Below are 20,039 nucleotides of genomic sequence, written 5' to 3' on the forward strand. Positions count from 1 at the left end.
TTTGTAACAGCAGAGCGTATCACTGTAATTAACATGCACACTGCACCGTGGAGTATAACAAACTATGCCTATTATCTGTACCCTGTCAAGGCAAGGTGTAATGTTTGATAAACATGCTGTACTTCTGGGAGTTTACAAGGAGAACTGTCTTGATGATGCTGGGGACTTTCTTCTATGTTTTGTACTTATCATCTCTGTCATACTATTAAATTCAAAAGAAGAGCAATTATTTGTCCTGTGAGTAGAAAGAGATGAAAATGTTGTTGAGTTGCAGAAATCATACAGCTCCCCTATCCATTCAGTTTTCTTTCCATCAAGTGTGTTTTCTTTTCTCTATATTCTGTTTCATTTCCTGCGTGGGGTCTGCACCCAGCCTTTCCCACCACCTGTTACACAGCTTATTGACCTAGAGGAAATTTGATAATGTTTATGGTCAATAACTTCTGTATTCCCATTCTAATTGTTTCTGTCCCCCTTCTAAAGTTCATATTCATGTAAAAGATACTATCAGGAATGGAGCTGTCTCTTGGAACAATTCTTTTTAAGATTTTTAAATAAAGAAAAAAATGAGTTTCTATTTATATGCTTAAAAATCCATTTTAATTCACTAATTCCAAGTTCAGTAAGGCAGGCATTTAAATTATGCTTTTATTTGCTAGGATAGAACCTGAGGTAATCATTAAGGTGTTTGGGATTTTTGTTTGTTTGTTTGTTTTAATTAGCTTAAAGGCATACTTGCCAAACTATCTCCACATCTTTAACTTTCACTAATACTGCCTTGGGAGAGCAACAAGCAACTTCCAGTTTGCAAAGATCAAAGTTCTAGCATCTCAAGTTACCATAGAAGCCAGGATCATGCATATGGAGAAGCTACTTAGTGGGCAGTAGTCTTTCATTGTTGATAAATCAGTTATGTTAGATTGCTGCTATCCACCTCTGAGAACTATGACTGTTGGAAATTATACTTTTGCTATGTGTCTATCTGTTTAGTCATCCATCCATCTGTTCATCCATCCATGCGTCCATCCTTCCATCTATCTGTCCGTCTGTCCATCTGTCCATCTGTCCATCCATCATCTGTCCATCCATCCATACATCCGTCCATCCATCCATCCATCCGTCCACCCCATCCATCCATCATCAATATATCATCTTCCTAAGTTTTATTTTACATTCTGCCGGTTGAAAGAATAGGCTATTGAGAGAATTTTGTTATCAAAAATAGGCTAATAAGTTATTTATGACAATTAAGTTCGTCTTGAAGTCAGTTTAGCATTTTTCTATAACATTCCTCAGTAGTTTTAGAGCCCTCAATGCAGCATACAATGCCCATACATTTGCCAACAAAAAGGCAATCTGGGCTATTTTTACCATGTCCCTTGATCATCTCCAGTTTTCACACTCCACCCAAATGCAAAACCACTGCCAGAACTTAGGTAATTTCTTCACTAACATCCTACTTTCAAATAGCAAAACCTTTATTGTTTTCTACTGGATAAAAATTGGTACTATCTCTATTCAAACACTTAAATGATTACTCTCCCTACCTAGACATCCAGTTTATTACATCCAACTACTAGGTATATACATATAATTATAAAAAACTAAGCCAAGCATCTCTTTATATCTCTTTTATTTAAGAATATTAATTTAGGTTTTTCTGAGTAAGCTAGGAATCTATTTTCTAATTTAATTAATTAATGCAATAGTCACAGATTTGATGATACATCTTTAAAATATAAAAAAAAACTCACTAAAGCTTTTATATAAAATTATACAATATTATGAGGGAAATATATGAGTAAATGATAAAGCAAGTATTTTTTGCCACAATTAATTAAATACCTAAGTTGTAGAATTAATTAAATGTAAATAATTCAAAACAAAATTAAAACAAGTTATAATTTATTGTTAAAAAGTAAAAAATCTCAATAATATTTCCATAAATATGACATAATTTAATTTTACACTTACTGACAATTTTCAAGTAATTTTACATATTTTAACTAGTTTCAAAATGGCATTAAGCATTAGCATATAAACTATCTTACGGTAATTTAATGGTATCAGTTTGAATTTTGTTTTTGTAGGATGAAATTACATAATTGATATAGACATTAATACTATTGTATTCAGAAAAATGATAACATCAATAAATACTTACTGGTGAAAATATATTTCCAGATATTTACCTATATACTGCTTCATTTGAATAACATTAATAGTCTTAAAATTTAGGCTATTATTAATCACATTTACTAAGATTATGAAATTTAATATCAGAGTTCCTTAACAACAATAACAATAGCTAGAGAAGTGGTAAAATATATTTATAATCAAGTATTATTAAAGCAAGTGTAACTTTTCTTCATAGATTATAAGAACAAGAAATAAGAAATAGGTTTTTTTTTGACAAAAAAACAAAAACAGCATCCCTTTAGAATAACTAATATGTATATCCGCAGATGATAGCTACATATTTATTGTGTTATATCATTGTATTAATTATAATTCTTATCCACTGTAAATGCATAGCATAAATAATTACTTATATGTTTAATACTTCTGTACTTACTATGATTTTATTTTTACTTAGCTATCATATTTTCCTTTGATTTTTCATGTAATTTATCAAGATAATTTTTAATGCACAAGTTTTTTTCTAAGTAATTCTATATAATATTAATAGCTTTGTTGTTATGTGATGTTTGTTTAAATTTAGAAATCATGTTTCATCTTTATAATTAACATAATTAATTTTCCAAGATTTTTGTTGTTGTTTTGTTTATTTGGTCTGTCTAAATATTTTTACCAGAAATTGTCAGAGTTTTCTGGAATTAATTTCTTTCTTTCTTTTTTTTAAAGATCTCTCTATTTATGCATACAAGAACTGGGGTACAGGCCAGAGGTGCAGGGGTGGTGAGAAGATTCACCAGAGACAGAGTGAGGAGTAGAACAGGCAAATCTTCAAAGTACACTGCTGAGGGGAGCAGCCAGCAGGTCAGAAGGGGTCTGCTGTGCCATGTGGATCACCACCCTGGCCTGGGGTCAGGAGGCATCTGCTGTACCATGCGGATCACCTCTTTGGCCTGGGATCAAACTCATGTTGTAGTGGTTGTGGATAACTTCATAGCACTGTGCTTTAACCCTTTGTGCCACCAGGGAAGGCCTCTGGAATTTCTTGCAAGAAAAAATTTCACAAACATTAGTTGGCATAACCTATTAGCTGAACATCAAAATCTTCTGCTCATTCTGGATAGACAGATTGACTACATTCTCCAGCCTCTGTTATTAAATATGGCAATATGACCAAGTCAATGAGATAAGAGTTTAAGGATGTATGCTGTGAAAATCACAGTCTGTTGAAATCAACTATGCTAATCTGCACGTGCTTTTTTCATTGGTTTATTGGAATGAGAAAACGTGTCAAGGGAAACTTAGATTTCACCTGTGAAAGATACAAAGGTGCGAGTCAGTCTGGATCTCTCACTGGAAGTGGAGGATAGCAGGTTGGATGCCTTAAGATATTATATAGCCATACTGTTTTACATGATAATGAAATGTGTGTGTGTGTATTGCCCTGGAACTATACTGTTACATATTCTGGGTCTATTTTTACTGCTATTAACTTTCCTCCCTGCTTCAAAAGAACAAGGGGTTTGTTAATAAAACGAGTTGAATCCCTGCTTTGGAATTGGTCACTGGGATTACATATTTCAGTCTTTTACCAAGTGAATACTTTGTTACTTTGTTCAGTTGTGAAGGTTGATTCAGGCTCTCTAAATAATTTGTTGTCTTCTCCCAGTTTTTAACTCAGGCACAATGTGTCCTTGTTTCCATGTGCTTGCCTTCCTGGATGACCTTGTCCTTATTGCTGTGCACATCTTCTTCTTCTTTTTTTTTTTTTTTTAAAGATGTATTTTCTTTATTCATGAATACAAGAACTGGGGTATAGACCAGAGTTGCAGAGAGTATGTTGATTCACCAGAGACACAATGGGGAGGAGCACAGGCAGGCTGACTGAAATACACTGCTGAGGGGAGCAGTGAGTAAGACAAGAGAGGTCTGCTGTGTCCTGTGTGTCAGCTCCTTAGCCAGGAATCAAACTCATGCTGCAGTGGCTGGATAGCTTCAGAGTGCTGTGACTTTAAGCTCTAAACTATCAGGGAGGGACAATGTGTATATTTTTTCATCCTAAACATGTAGAGACTAAATTAATCCATAGGACTTTTCCTTACCTCAGAAATCTGGATCCTTAGTCATAAGTCCTTTATTTAGTTTTTCCCTTTCCCAGCTTTTAAATACATCTGTGTTCAGTTTTATCCGCATAGTAAATGGAGCTCTGATAGGCTGACACATTTGAGATATATATTGCATCTATACACATACATACATTATATGTGTATATATACATGCATGGATACATGCACACATACATAACACATAGGGAAATATCCTATTCTCATAAACTGACATTTGGGGAAAAGCCATTTTGTAAGAAGTAATTATATTTCCAACCACTGCTATAGATTGATCATTTCTCTGCTGAGAATAAATATATGAATTAGTATTTTTTAAATTTATTTAATAAACTATATGCTTCCTTTAGGGAAAAAATAATTCTAGTCTGAAAAAAAATAGACACAAGTTTAACTCTTGCCATATTTTATGTTTACAGAGAATGATATTATTTGAAAATAAGCATTTGGAACAGATGTTTCATAAACTGAGATACACATTGTCAAAATAAAAATATGATGTTAGTTGATTAAATTCTAAACTTTTTAAATGACATTTCTACAAATGACTAAATAGAGAAATAATGTTTTCAAGTGACATGAAGTCACAGCAAATGCATTACTTCGCTAAGGCTGCCAAAACAAAGCAGCATATATGGGTGACTTATGTGGAAATTACTGTAGTAATTTTTTCACAGTATATGTAAATAACAACACTATATCTACACTTGAAACTGACCCAAATACTTTTCAATAACATTGGACAAAACCACAAATTTATTGTTTTGTTGATTTGGAAACTAGAAATCTGAGGTCATTATAATGTTGATATGACTGGTTCCTTTTCAAGACTGTGAGGAATAATCTGTTCATGTCTCACTCTAGCTACCAATGGTTTTCAATTTTTGGAAGAGTCCTAAGTTTCTTCTACATCAAATTGTTCTCTGCTTTCATCTTCATATGGCAGGTATGATGCCAAACTTTCCTTTGTAAAAGGACATAATGATAAAAGTACCGGGCTACTCTTATTTGAGTCTTAATCATAGGTGCAACATCATATCCCCAATTAAGAGAGCATTCTGAGTAATAGAGTTTAGGATTAACATCTGATTTTTTTTTTTAAGAAAAATTCAGTTCATTATGACAAAAAAAATATTTTCCTCCAAAATCCTATATTATGTTGTGAATTGAATATGAAATGGGGCTAAAGAATATCTTTTGAAAATCATAAATTAAAAAGGTCTAGGGTTCATCAATTAATTATTTAAGAAAATAAAATTATTAAGGTATTAAAGGACTTTATTTCATATATTTCCTTTAAAAGTAATAACCCATGTTGTGCTAGCCCACCATGTTAAGTTTGAGGAGCATTAAATTCTTTTTGATTATTTTAAGTAATTTTAAAAAATATATATTTATTTATCTAATCTATTAATGAATGCATACAGCACTGGGGTACAAGGCAGAGGTGCAGGTAAGGTGAGAAGATTCACCAGAGGCAGTGGGGAGCAGAACAGGCAAATCCAATGAAATACAGTGCTGACAGGAGCAGTGGAGGGTCAGGAAAGGGACATGTGGATCACTTCCTGGGCAGGGGATTGAACTTGCACGGACGCAGCTGAAGCTGGCTTGCAGTGCTGCACTTAAAACATGCTGCATCACCAGGGAGGGGCTGTTTGTGATTCTTACTGAAGTTGATAATAAACACTGGAATGGCAATATTGAGGAACTGATTTTTTTTTTTTTAAGATTTATTTATTTATTCGTACAGAACTGGGGTACAGGCCAGAGATGTGGAGGGTGAGAGGATTCACCAGAGACAGAGTGGGGTACAGAACAGGCAGATCGACGAAGCACACTGCTGAGGGGAGCAGCGGGCGGGTCAGGAGAGGTCTGCCGCGCCATGTGGTCACCTCCGGGGCAGGCGGGGATCGAACTCATGCGGATGTGGCTTAAGCTTCTTTGTGCTGTGCTTTAACCCGCTGCGCCACCAGGGAGGGCCCCTGATTTTTTTTTTAATGCAAAAAAAGATAGATATTAGTAGGGCCCTCCCTGGTGGCGCAGCAGGTTAAAGCACAGCACAAAGAAGCTTAAGTCACTTCCGCATGAGTTCGATCCCCGCCTCCCCCCTCACCCCCCCAGGAGATCCACAAGGCGTGGCAGACCTCTCTTGACCCACCCGCTGCTCCCCTCAGCAGTGTACTTGGTCCATCTGCCTGTTCTGCTCCCCACTCTTTCTCTGGTGAATCCTCTCACCCTTCGCGTCTCTGGCCTGTACCCCAGTTCTGTACTAATAAATAAATAAATCTAAAAAAAAAAAAAAAGATAGGTATTAGCAAAGGACATGTGAAAACACAGAGTTGAATTAAAAATGTCTATTAGGAAAGTAGTTCCAACTTCAAGGTGAAAGAAGAATCTAACTATTGAATGAAAATGACATTTTTATGATAGATATCTAATACTAAATAATGACCAAGTTTTTCTAGAGAATGAATATAAATTATCAAATAAGTTATCAAAAGTGGTTGGTATAATATAACTTGCAAGCAAAGTAAAATGAACTTTGAAAGAGGAGACAAGATTTTAAAATTCAACACAGTTAATTTAATTAATGTAGAATAATGATTACGAACCCATTTCAGTTCAATATTAAAACATTTGAATTGGTAGATAAACGTAGGAATCTGAAGTTGTATATGTTTTATTTAATTCATTATTTATAGGTTAAACTAAAATCATTTCCGAAAACAGAATTAAGCTTTAAAAAGTTATCTTTATTTTAGAATAATATTTTAATATATAAAATATCTTATATACCATTTTGTTGTTTTTTATTTGTAGTTGCAAATTCTAGGTCAATTATTTGTTCTATATTCTTTCCCTATCAAATATATTCAAACATGAAGCACTTAGTATTTCCATAAAAATAAAAATGCTGGTGAAAAATATGTCCATTTTTATAGACTATTCACTCAGCATTATTGCTCATTCATATTCATTTATATGTTATTTTCCTGCATTTTCTGCAGTGGTTATCATATCTCAAACTGACAGCTTCCAAAATTAATATTGAGTCCAATTCTTTTTTGTGGTTGTAGGTGGAATTGATTAGCATCCCTTCAATACTGTAGTTTTTTGCTGAATTGCTGCACATAAGCAAAATATGCATATAGGACTAACTACAGAATAGACACTGAAGTTTCAATATAAGTGTATAATGAAGTAGATTAAAGATTAAGAAATGTAGAAAATAACAGAGTGAATACAGGAATCTCTAGAGAAAGACATATATACAAGGTAAATTGCTAACCCCAAATTTTAAAATTTTCAATTTGTCAATTGTTATCAGCTCTATATTATTATCATTTATAATAATGAGGTGATAGCTAATCTGTATGCATTATTTATTTATTCAGCATATTTTTCTTAAATTAACATAAAGATTAAGTTAACATAAAGATGATATCAGGAGGAAGCCACCATCTTCAATTATGACTATTCAGAGATAAAATCTGTAAACAAAATCCTCTCTATAAAATTAAAAAAAAGAAGTTACACAGGTATGATTTTATTTTACTTAAATGAGAAAATAGATTTATATTTAAGTAGTTTTTTGAGTTATACTTAAAACAAGTTTTGATTTTTCCCTAAAGTCAGCACTTCAAATGTTTAGTGTAAATTTTTGCTCATACTTCCAACTTTGTAAACTTTCTTCAAATGGACATACACTATGTGTCATAATTGAAATGTTTTTCATAGCTTGATAAAATTATTCTTTGTAAACAAATTCAAAATTTTATTTTGAAAAGTTTACATATTTCAATAGTGTGTGAAGAAATTTCAAAAAAAATTATGTGACCATTTTTCACTAGCACAACTACTATCTTTCTCTTGTAGTTTGTTTCTAGTTAATTTACTCCTTCAAGAAAGGTCCTTTGTTTCATGGTTATCTTTATTACTGTTTTATTTGTTCATGTTTTTCAGATTTTAGAGAGATAACCTCCTTAAAATTTATTCATGACTATCTCAAATTGTAATCTTAACATGGCAAGTGAGATATGAAATTTTGTTCATTTCCCATGCAAAGCAGGACTAAACTAGTTGCCTTAATTCATTGGGAATTGATGGCCACTTTTTTCTTTTTTTTTAAGATTTATTTATTTATTCATACAGAACCGGCCAGAGATGCAAAGGGTGAGAGGATTCACCAGGGACAGAGTGGGGAGCAGAACAGGCAGATAGACGAAGTACACTGCTGAGGGGAGCAGCGGGCGGGTCAGGAGAGGTCTGCCATGCCATGTGGATCTCTGGGGCAGGCGGGGATCGGAACTCATGCGGAAGTGGCTTTAGCTTCTTACTGCTGTGCTTTAACCTACTGCACCACCAAGGAGGGCCCTGATGGCCACTTTTAGTTTTTACTTCTTATTTTCTGGACTACCTCTAGTTATGGTTTTGTGACCTATGGGCTAGGATACCCTCCTAATACTTTAAATACATTCATTGTACTTTTAATTTACTATATATGTATTTCTCTTAAAATAAATAAATCTGACCTTTCAATGACAGATTTGTTTTTAAAAAAATCCCTCGAGTTTTATCACGTGACAGTTTATTGTGCTTATTTATGTAAGAACTTAAGTTCAAATGGAAAATATCAGACAAAGCAACAGGAAACAAAAGCTTCAAAAACCCAAATTCTGAATATCATCTTGTAAATGAATAAGTAAGGACATGTAAAACCATTTTGTAAAGAATGTTGAAGTTTTAAAAATATTTTAATCATAATTTATTGATAAATTATATATATTAGCCATTTGTTTGCCCATTTTAAACTATTTACTTTCTTAAATTAAAAGATTATTGATTTTAATTCCTTACTTAATTTGCAACATGTAAATTGTAGTTTGAATGGTCAAAATGACAGTATTACATCAAATAGCTTGAAAAGGATTTTCAAATTATTAAATTTTTATATATAAATTAAGTTAGATAAAAATTATGTTGATTGATCTGGGTTTTAGTGTACTTATATAGAAATTTAGTGAATTAGAAAATGTGTTAGTATGAAAAATTTATTGAAGTCTCAAAAATAGCATGTTAATGTCAATTCAAATGTTTTATTTTATGCTTCATAATAATATTTACTGGTAACAATGCCAAGGCTCCCTTTCAGGTTTGAATATTTTTGTAATATACTGCTTGCAGAGAAAACATATTCTCTATTTTTATAGTTCCTGAACTATATCTCAGCGTCTTGACTTATTCAAAGATAAATCTCAATTTTTTTCCCCTAAATCTTCTGCTACTGGTATTTTAAACTAGACTCCTTCAGTGTGTAAGACAAAGACAATTTGGTGAACCCAAACAGAAGTATATAGTAAGAAATCCTTTCACTGTAATATAACTGCCAGTATTTTAAAAAATATTTATTTATTTATGCATTAAGAACTGGGGTACAGGCCAGAGTTGTGGGGAGTGAGAGGATTCACCAGAAACAGTGGGGAACAGAACAGACAGATCTACTGAAATACACTGCTGAGGGGAGCAGTGGATGAGACAGGTGATCTCTGCTGTGCTGTGTGTCAGCTCCCTGGCTGGGGATTGAACTCATGTTGCAGTAGCTATGGGTAGCTCCACAGTGCTGTGATTTCATCTGTGCACCACCAGGGATGCCCCATTACCTAAAGATTTTAAGCATAGTGTTTATATAATCCATCTTGCATGAGGTCTGACCTAAACTAAGTTCTAGCAAAGGCAATGTGATATAAAATATCGTAAGGAAAAATTCTAAAACCCTTCCTGAAAGGTAGTTCAAATAAAGCATTTGTTTATTCTTCCTTTTGAATGAAGAAAGGATTTGTTACCCGGAGCTATGGACATCTTTGATGGGGGATCGATTGTTTGAACATAAAAGGACCTCACTCTCTAAAGATTTCATGGACTGAGATACTTTATCATGGTTAATATACCTAGCTCTTGGCTATAATGAGGGAAAATTAACTTTATTTTGTTGAAGTCTTATATTGTGTATTGCAAATGAGAAGGAACCTACTATTAGCTGATACACATTTGTCATTTTTCAATGTCTGTTTATAATTTACCATAACATATTTAACCGATACAGAGATAATCCTACCTTTACCTTAATCAAATGTATACAGCAATTAGAAAGCAGTAATGTCCCCTAAATAAAGCCATCATGGTAGATATTGGACAGTGGATGCCAGATATTACTGATAATAGGGTCTCTCTATTGACAACCCCAGGGTACATCACCAAGCATCTATTTATTTTTAATATATTGTAAATGTATTTAAGTTAGTCCTTCTGAATTTACTATGTGACCCCTAGACGATATTTGAGTTGGGCATATGAGAAACTTTTTTTAAAAAGTCACTAAAGACATATTTAAAGGATACAGATGGGACTTTTATATTGAGATATTTAATGGAATAGGCACAGGAATCTGGTGAGAACGTATAATACTGAGGTATTAGAGGAAAATATTCAGACAGATAAATTTAATCTCCCAAATATTTATTCTTTGTCAGGGTTCACTTACCTTTTTTGCAGTAGTTGGTCTTTCCTTACATAAAATTCTACCAATGACTAGGTCAGGAACATTTTTTTTTTTTCCTATGGGATGATGCTTATTTATTGAAAAATCAGATACAAAATGGTTTAATATATCTCCAACATGTGAGAACTGGATTCTCATAATCTACTTAGAAAAGTATAAGATATCTTCTATGACAAAAAAACCACAAGCCCAAAAGCAACATGGTTGTCATCTGCAGTGACAAATGATCCTTAGTGACTGGGATATTATATGTATTGATTTAATGACCGTAATTGATAAGGAGATAGAAGCAATTGAGATAGAACAAGGAAGTCATCAATTATAAAGCAGTTTCTTACATATAAACATACTGATAAACAGCCATGTAGAAAGCCAAAAAATAATAAACTGGGCTTTTGGAGAGACTCTACCAAAATTAAAATTAATAGGGAGTCCTGGTCACATACCTGAAAAATAGTATAAAGACATGCTCATAATCAAGCCAATTTGAGATGGTTATGAACTTTCCCTGTGGGCTTGAAGCCTCCAGGTTTTGTTGAACATCACCTGACTCAATGACCCTAAAAGGCTGCCTTGCTTGCAGATGGACATTGCTAGAAGCTCTTTAGACCAGGTCCTATCTGCTTTGCAATGCTAGTTTCTTGGGTACTGTCAAGAGGTCCATAACCTTACCGCTTCTTTGCCAATTTAAATTTATCCTTCTATTGTAATGTGGGCACCCCCAATAATTTGTGTGTGTGCTTATAAACATTTCGTTTGAATCAGTGAAAAGTTTCCTCTCCAATGGAAGTTAGCAGTTTGCTGAACTGAGCCTGATTCTGCAGTGCTAAAGGAAAACAGAAAACCACCTGTTGTCTTAGTGTATTTTTGATGAATAAAATTTGGTAAGATGAATGTAGTTCAAATGATATTTTTTTTCTTCAAGTCCTGTTTAATAAGTACTTGCTTACCTCTTTGTGCAGAAGATCATAATTATATAGATATGTTTTCTCTTATGTAATATTGTTATATCTTTCCTATTCAAGTATTAAATATCAATATACCTAAAGTTATTTTTTTTAAATGCAACAACGTCAAGGTTCATACTTTTCCAGTAGTATCCATTGGGCCAATTATCAAACTATATTCTTCTCCACTTCACTGTATAGTAACTTTTTAATGGTCCATCACTTCTTTCATTGTATTCTTCTAGTTTATTTCTCTATTTATGCACTAATGATAATTATTATATATAGTTTATATTTTTATCTGATAGCATCAATTCTTTACTTTTTGTTTATAGGTTTTCATGTTTGCCCAAATTCTTCTTGACTTTTTTTCACATGAGTTTTAGAAACAATTAAGTTCTACTGGATATATTGGGATTGTTTATAATCAACATATTAATTAGGAGAGATGTATATCTTCACAGTATTGTTTTTTCCAATCCTTGAATCTGGAATAGATACTGTTTTGTCTTCATTAATTAATGTTATTCATATTTTGTAATTCTTAGTGGAAGGATGATGCTTCTCTTCTATTACATATATTGCTATGCATTTTATTGTTCTCTTGACTAATAGAAATATTATTTTTCCTTGTGTTTCCTCATATATTGAAATTCCACTATTACTATCTATATATTTTTAAATTCATACACATATCAATACATATTATTATGCTATTCATAAAAGAAATACAGTTTTGTTTTTTGCTTTTCGACACTACCACATTTAAAAATGATGGCATTCCATATTGCATTACCATGAATTCTAGTATGATGTAATAAACCTTAGTATTTAAAAAAGAATCCATAAAATATTCCCAAGTGAAAAATCCATATAATTTTTAATAAATATTCTCTCCATTTTTCCTCACTGTTCAGTCGCTTAAAATAGCACATTGAGAGTCCCTTGTTCCTAACCTCACAATAATTTCATAACTGAAGTCATACTGCTTTTCCCTACCTTATTTCAGTGACACTGTAAATGCATCCATCTCTCTCTCAAATTGAATAATTTTCATTTCACTTCTCTGTTTTATCTATAACCCTTCTGAATCTTTATTGAATTCTGTGAAGCCACAATTTTGTAATGTTTACCTAGTATTCAGAAGAGGAAATTTAAATCAGAAAAGCCTTATGTTTCTTCGCATTAAGAGTTTCCTATTTAACCATTTTAAAACTCCAAGCCTAAAATATTTCCCTTGATGTGAGACATCATCTGGTTACAACTTCCACAGGGGAGAAATATGTGAGCAAGGTACATTGAAGTACCAGATATATGATAAATACATAGTCATTGCATTTCTTTAAAATGCCTTCTATTCGTGTATTTTTAAACTTAGGCTTTGTACAGATTTTACTTAAGACTTCTTCTGTTCCCTATTGCTCTTCTTGAGTGGTAAAATCTTACCATCTTTTAAATTTCATCTATGCTTTTACCTCCTTAATTCTTCCAAAGTGAATCTAACATATCTTTTCTTTCCTTGAGTTCCCATGTAATGCTACATACTACTTCTCATACCTGACTAACCTAACTTACATAGTCCTGTTTTTCTCAAGTTAAAATTAGATTGGGTTTTTTAAAAAGAAAGTTGTGTTTCAGTTCTGCACGTGAGGGTCTTGGAACTTGAGGTTTCATGAAATTATCTGCTCATTTATATGGAAAGAATTCTAATTTTTATTTGCATATATGGTTACTTAAATTCATACTAAGACTTTCACCATTATTATTAACTTATCAGCACGTTATGATCCACCTAATTTTATCCATAAACATGAAAGAAGATTACTCATAGGTGATGTCCTCATCATGTGTATGTATTTCCTACTCTGCTCTTCTCCATTTCTTAAAACAATTCTTTCTACAATGATATAAAATATATAAATTAAAAAAATAATAAATAAAACCATTTTTTTTCAAAGTTCTTTGCGAACAATTTGCATTGAATCTTAGTTTCTCTATGGCACTCTTAATAAGGAATCAACATGTCAGTCGTTACTTAGGTATAAGCTTAGCTGTAGAGGAATGCACATTTTCTTGGCTTTTCATCATCATTATGTGATTTCATTAAAAAATCACATCTTTTCTTCTTCTTTTCCACTTTTTTGTTTCTCCAAATTTTGGTCTTATTTCTTTGGCTAGAACTTCAAGTTCCCTGCTGATTATGAGCTATATTAGTGAGCAATCTGGCATATTGCTTATAGTAAGAGAAATGAATATATTCCCCCTTAAGTTTTATGCCTCTGATTCTTGGCAGAGAGGTTTATCAAGTTGCTAGGATTCTTCATAATTGGTCCTTTTTATTTTAATCAAATATCTTTTCTGTAACTACTCAGAATTTTTCTTTTTATCTCTAATCATATTTATTTAAAAAAACAACCTTTTCTCTTACCCTTAGGAAAATTATACAAGATAATAAGTTTAATGGCTTTTAATTTGTATAATATTCTTTCTCCAAATTATGTGTTAAACATATAGGATTATCTCCACCTCAGATAGTCTCCTAAATTTCAATTTTAATACTACTTAAAACACCTGTGCTTCCAAATGGAAATATTTTGTTCCTGTTGATTTGTTTTGTGAAAGATCATTTATTAGTTTCTTATTATTCTTAAATCACTCATATGTAACTGTATTTTTTTTTTTATTGTTGCATAGTAGTTCCTACAACCTCACTGTTTTAAAAATAAATCTCGGGCCCTCCCTGGTGGTGCAATGGGTAAAAGCATAGCACTAAGAAGCTAAATCCACTTCAGCATGAGTTTGATCCCTGCCCTGGAGGTGAGCCACATGGTGCAGCAGACCTCTCCTGACCTGCCCGCTGCTCCCCTCAGCAGTGTACTTTTTCAGTTGCCCTGTTCTGTTTCCCACTCTGACTCTGGTGTATCTCTCCTGCCCCTGTACCTCTGGCCTGTACCCCAAGTCTGTATCATAAATAAATAAATCTCATTTTTTAATCACAGTTTCTGTTGGGTAAGGTTTTGAGTGTGGTAAACCTAGATCATCTGCACAATTCACTCAGTTACCATGGTACACTTTTATCAGAGACATGAGGGGAAGATCAGCTTTTAAATTTCCTTCAGTGTTGATAAAGTTTAATTCCTTCTTAATGGATAATGTCTTCTATTTCTTCAGCACTAATAGTTCAGTCAGATCTGGTATGTGTGTGCGTGGTGGGTATTAAGAGGATCCCCAGCACACCCACTAGACATTTCTTGTGATTCAGTTGATGTACTAAGCTCAACTCAATTCTGACTCCACCACTTGGATAGAGCATCAGAATCAACAGGTAAAGGCTCAGCACTGCAAGAACACATGCCAGCGTAGATGCCAGGCCCAAGCTCCGGCTACCCTTTGTGTGTCTGACCAGCTAGCTACAGATTGGAGGGTCCCACACTCTCTTTCTTGTTTCAGCTTATTGACTGAAGTGGTTTACAAACTCAGAGAAACATTTTATGTATCAGGTTATCTGGTTGATTATAACTCAGGAACAGGGAGATGGGAGAGATGAAAGGGAGAGGACATTAGGGCAGGAGGAGGAGCTTCCATGCCTGTTTGAGGCACATCATTCTAGTTACCTACCAGGTGGGTTCACCAGGCCAGAAGCTGTTGACTCCCTCATACACACACACACACACACACACACTCACTCCTTTAGGGTTCTTATGAAGGCCTCTTTATATACTTTACATATTTATCTAATCATTGATAATTATGACTGATTCAACTTTGAAATAACAAGGTGGGGCTAAAAATTCCAACCCTTTATTCACAGTTGGTTCCCCTGGCAACCACACTCCATCCTTAGGTGCCTCACACATCTTACCACATTAGCATAAATCCAGATGTGTTTAGAGGAGGACTTCTTAAGAAATAAGAATCCATTTACTTTGATTTTATCATAGAGGGCTTTTAAGAAACTCAGGACAAGAGACTAAATAGTAACACAAAAGTTATTCCTGTTGTTGTTACTGCTCAGGAAATATATATTTGGTCATCTGAATAACCAAATATACATTCCTCATAAATCACAACATCACCAGTATTGACTGGAGAAGAGTCTTCCATTTGAAGGACAGCTCCAGACCCACTTTTAGGAAGCTTATCCTATTTTAAATCAGGCTGATACAAGATAACCACCTTTTGTGTAATTCACATTCATCAAATTTATAGCTTTTAGTCTTTGACATCCTTATATGTATTCCACATTCTGATGGTTTGAAACAAGTGGCAGATTCTGTTTGCACTTTAGAGGAGTTGTCCTCTGAAAAATTTACCTTTAAAAATATGAATCAGGGCCCTCCCTGGTGGCACAGTGGGTTGAAGCACAGCACAAAGAAGCTTAAGCCACTTCTCATGAGTTCGATCCCCGCCTGCCCCGGAGGTGACCACATGGCGTGGCAGACCTCTCCTGACCCGCCCGCTGCTCCCCTCAGCAGTGTACTTCGTCGATCGGCCTGTTCTGCTCCCTGCTCTGTCTCTGGTGAATCCTCTTACCCTCCACATCTCTGGCCTGTACCCCAGTTCTGTACGAATTAATAAATAAATCTTTAAAAAATATATAAATCATTTGGATATATTTAGAAGGGTTTTATTTTTCTATTCTCTCTCCTTTCTATTTCTCTCTCCTTTCTTTTGGCTCTTCATCAGTCTGTATACAAAGTGGTATATTATAAAAGACTAAAAACAAACCTGTTAGTCACTGTGATAGTTTTTTTTAAAAATATATATATATAAATAAATGATAACAAAGTTATGACAGCACATAATTCTTCTATTTTAATACAGGCTATAGTTTATTTGGGGACTTATAAATAAGACACAAGTTTAGGTCATTTTAGCTCATTTTTATTTTTTTTTAGAAAAGGCTTAGGTTTAGAATAAAATCCAGCAGAAAGTGCAGAGTTCTCACAGATGTCATGCTCCTCTCTAATCCCATTCTCTGCAGCAGAGATCAAGACTGGTACATTATTAAATCACTTAATCTACACTAACTCATCATTATCACCCACTGAAACTATATTAACACAGTCCCACCCATAGTTTACATTAGAAATCCCTCTTGGTAATATACATTCTAAAGGTTTTCAACTAATATGTGATTGTATGCATTCACCACTCTAGTATCACAGAATAGAGTTCTTTGGTCCCCCAAATCCTTTGCATCCCACCCATTCATCCCTCCCCTTCCCCCTCCTCATTGGAAACCATTGATCTTCCTATTGTCCCATAGTTTTGGCTTTGATAGATGTTTACAGGACTATACTTTGTAAAACTCAGTTATAATCACAAGAGATTGAATTTTCCAAAGAGGGCTTAAACAACATTTCTCGAAACATACAATTTTCCAGAAACATGCCTCTAAGAGTGGTTTATTTCCCATTCTCTTTAACTTAAGAAGATTCTGGGAAAGAATGCATTTAAATTATTCGGGGTGTACTCAAATCTAGGCAAGAAAATGGCACACATTTTGATTGCTTATTCTTAGACTCCAGCCTCTTTTCTAAGGAAACTCAAGTTGGAGTCCCTGATAAGTCTCAGTAACTGTGAAGATATGTCTATACCCCCAGCCCATCAGTCCTAGTTTTTGAGTCTTCCTGACTGAAACTAAACACTGGGAACAAAGATAAGCTATTCTTTATAAATTCTTAACCTATGAGCACTAACAACATATTAAACAGTTGTTCTTTTACTCCACTTAAATTGAGGTACCATTCAAAAAGACTGAGTAGAAGTGTAGCTCACTCTAGCAACAGGAATAAGTTGGAGCCAAATAAATATCAAAGGATGTTAGAAAAGACTCATTAAAGGAAACTGCTACTGGGTGGGGTTACAATGTTGGCCTGTCCCACTGTCTAACTTTCTGCTTCTTGAAATATAGTTGTAATTATGCTGCAGCTTCAGTGACAGTATTAGAACCTTGAGGAAGGAAACTGGAGAATGGCAATATAGATAAGTTAGCAAGGTGTCGGGTTTCCTGATGACTGAAGAACTTTGATCTCTGGAATTAAGCTATATGAGAGCAAACTATTTATTGATTAAAGAGATTATTATGGCTCATCATCTTGTATGTGTTCTCAATCCTTGATCTAAGTCATGTATCTTTAGATACCAAAGTCACTTGTTCAAGTTAATGAGAGATAGAACAGGGACCCTCGCTGGTGGCTCAATGGTTAGGATGCAGCACTGTAAGCTGGAGGTAGTCACCTAGTGCGAGTTCAATCCCAGGCCCCGAAAGTGACCCACATGGCATGGCAGACATCTCCTGACTCTCCAGCTGCTCCCTTCAGCAGTGTACTTTGTCGATGTGCTTTCTGTGCTCTCCACTCTCTTTCTGGTGAATCCTCTCACCAACCCTGCACCTCTAGCCTGTACCCAGTTCTGTGTGCATATATAAATAAATCTTTAAAATAATAATAAAAAAAAATAAATTGCAAAGGCAAAAGTGCAATTGCTAAAATTTGGAAAGATTGTAAGCTTTCTTACATGAATTTCCCAAATTAGAAAAATCTATCACAGCTATAGAGTTCTGAAGTTATAGAAGACCTAGAGTATGTTTGTGAGGAAAATCTCAGCAGCATTTAGGATTCTCTGCTACCTGCCCCTGCTTTGGTGATTATTAGTCACAAGAGAAAATATTTGATATAGTTGAAAACTTAGATAGCACAAAGCATTTTATTTTATTCTGTGTGTAGTGAGAAAAATTACGTTCCTATATGTTGATTTAATACTATTTTTGGAGATATTTTAAAGGGAATTTTTTTGTTGTTCAAATTTGTCATATTTTTCTGATCCAAGCTCATTAAATAGAGTACAGTCACATAAACAAAAAAATCCTAGCTGTAAAATCTAATTCTAAAGTAAGTAGCTTCCTATAGCCCTGGGTTGTGAATAATTAAGGAAACATCCAATTCTGTGTAAGTGAAAAATTCATCCTTTCTGATATTCTGTGCAATTCTTACTAGTTTCAGTTGTAGAGGGGATATCGAAAAAACATTTCAAGAGCTCCTACTGGTTTGCGAAATTTATTGTACCTTAAGGGCTGTCAGAGGGAATTTGCAAATTACTAGTCCAAATTATTTCAACAAGAAAACATACTGATATGTGCAGGTAATGGAAAGGGGAAAAAAGATTAACATAAGTGTCATAAAAAAAAAGCTATCATGCTGCATAAATCACAGATAGTCAAAGATGTTTTGTGAGAGAGAAATACAAGAATAATATTTCATACCTCCTTTCTCATTCAATAGAGAATATTCCCTTGATTTCAGTATTAAAATATACACTTTCTTCTGAACCACGAACAGAACTTTAAACCACTCTTTTCCTTGAGATATTGTTTGGTGAAAGAAAACCCATCATGTTCCATCTAAGTGTTTACCTCAGTGGTTTATATCATTGTATTTATCTCAGGGTTATGTGTGTAAATGTGAATGTATGTTTTCATACCACATTCACTATGAAACCCCCAGTGTTCTACATAGACATGTGATCACTCATACCATCAATTTAGTTATATTTTAAAGAAATCATTAATATGATTAATATTCTATTTATAAATATCTATAGAAATTCTATCACCAACATAATCACACACACACATAAATTTATCAGTACCTATAATTGAGAAAAATAAGTATCACACATCTGACAAGTTGGCTTCTAATTACTGAATTAGGGAAATAACCACTGAAAGAATGTGGAAAACAATGAATGCAAGGAGATAGTGGGAACAGAGCAATTCCATCTGAACTCTACTGCTTTGCTTACAAAAATAGGAATATTGGGTGCTCCCTGTTGGTGTAATGGGTTAAAGCAAGGAGCTGCAAAGCTATCAGTATTTTCTGCATGGAGTTTGAGTCTGCCCAGAGAGTGATCCACATGGTCTGGAAAGCCTCCCCTGACCTACCAGCTGCTCCCCTCAGGGGTATATTTCACTAGGTCTGTCTGTTCTGCTCCCCACTCTGCTTCTGGTGAATTCTCTCATCCCCCACACTTCTGGCCAGTACCCCAGTTATGTATGCATATATAAATACATCTTTTAAAAAATAAGAATTTTTCTTTTCATTCCCATTCATTTTTTAAATGAAATATCCCTAGGGAAATGGCACTGATGGTGGTGGTAATGGAAGTGTCCAGGTGTTGGTAGTGACTGGAAAGGAGGAAGTAAGTTTTGCAGACAGAAGTTATAATGAAGAAGGAGAAGGGAAATAACAGAGTTTAAAGGATTGTGGCCAC

This window comes from Condylura cristata, unplaced genomic scaffold, assembly GCF_000260355.1.
Source record: "Condylura cristata isolate star-nosed mole 26May11 unplaced genomic scaffold, ConCri1.0 scaffold00003, whole genome shotgun sequence".
Taxonomy (NCBI): Eukaryota; Metazoa; Chordata; class Mammalia; order Eulipotyphla; family Talpidae; genus Condylura; species Condylura cristata.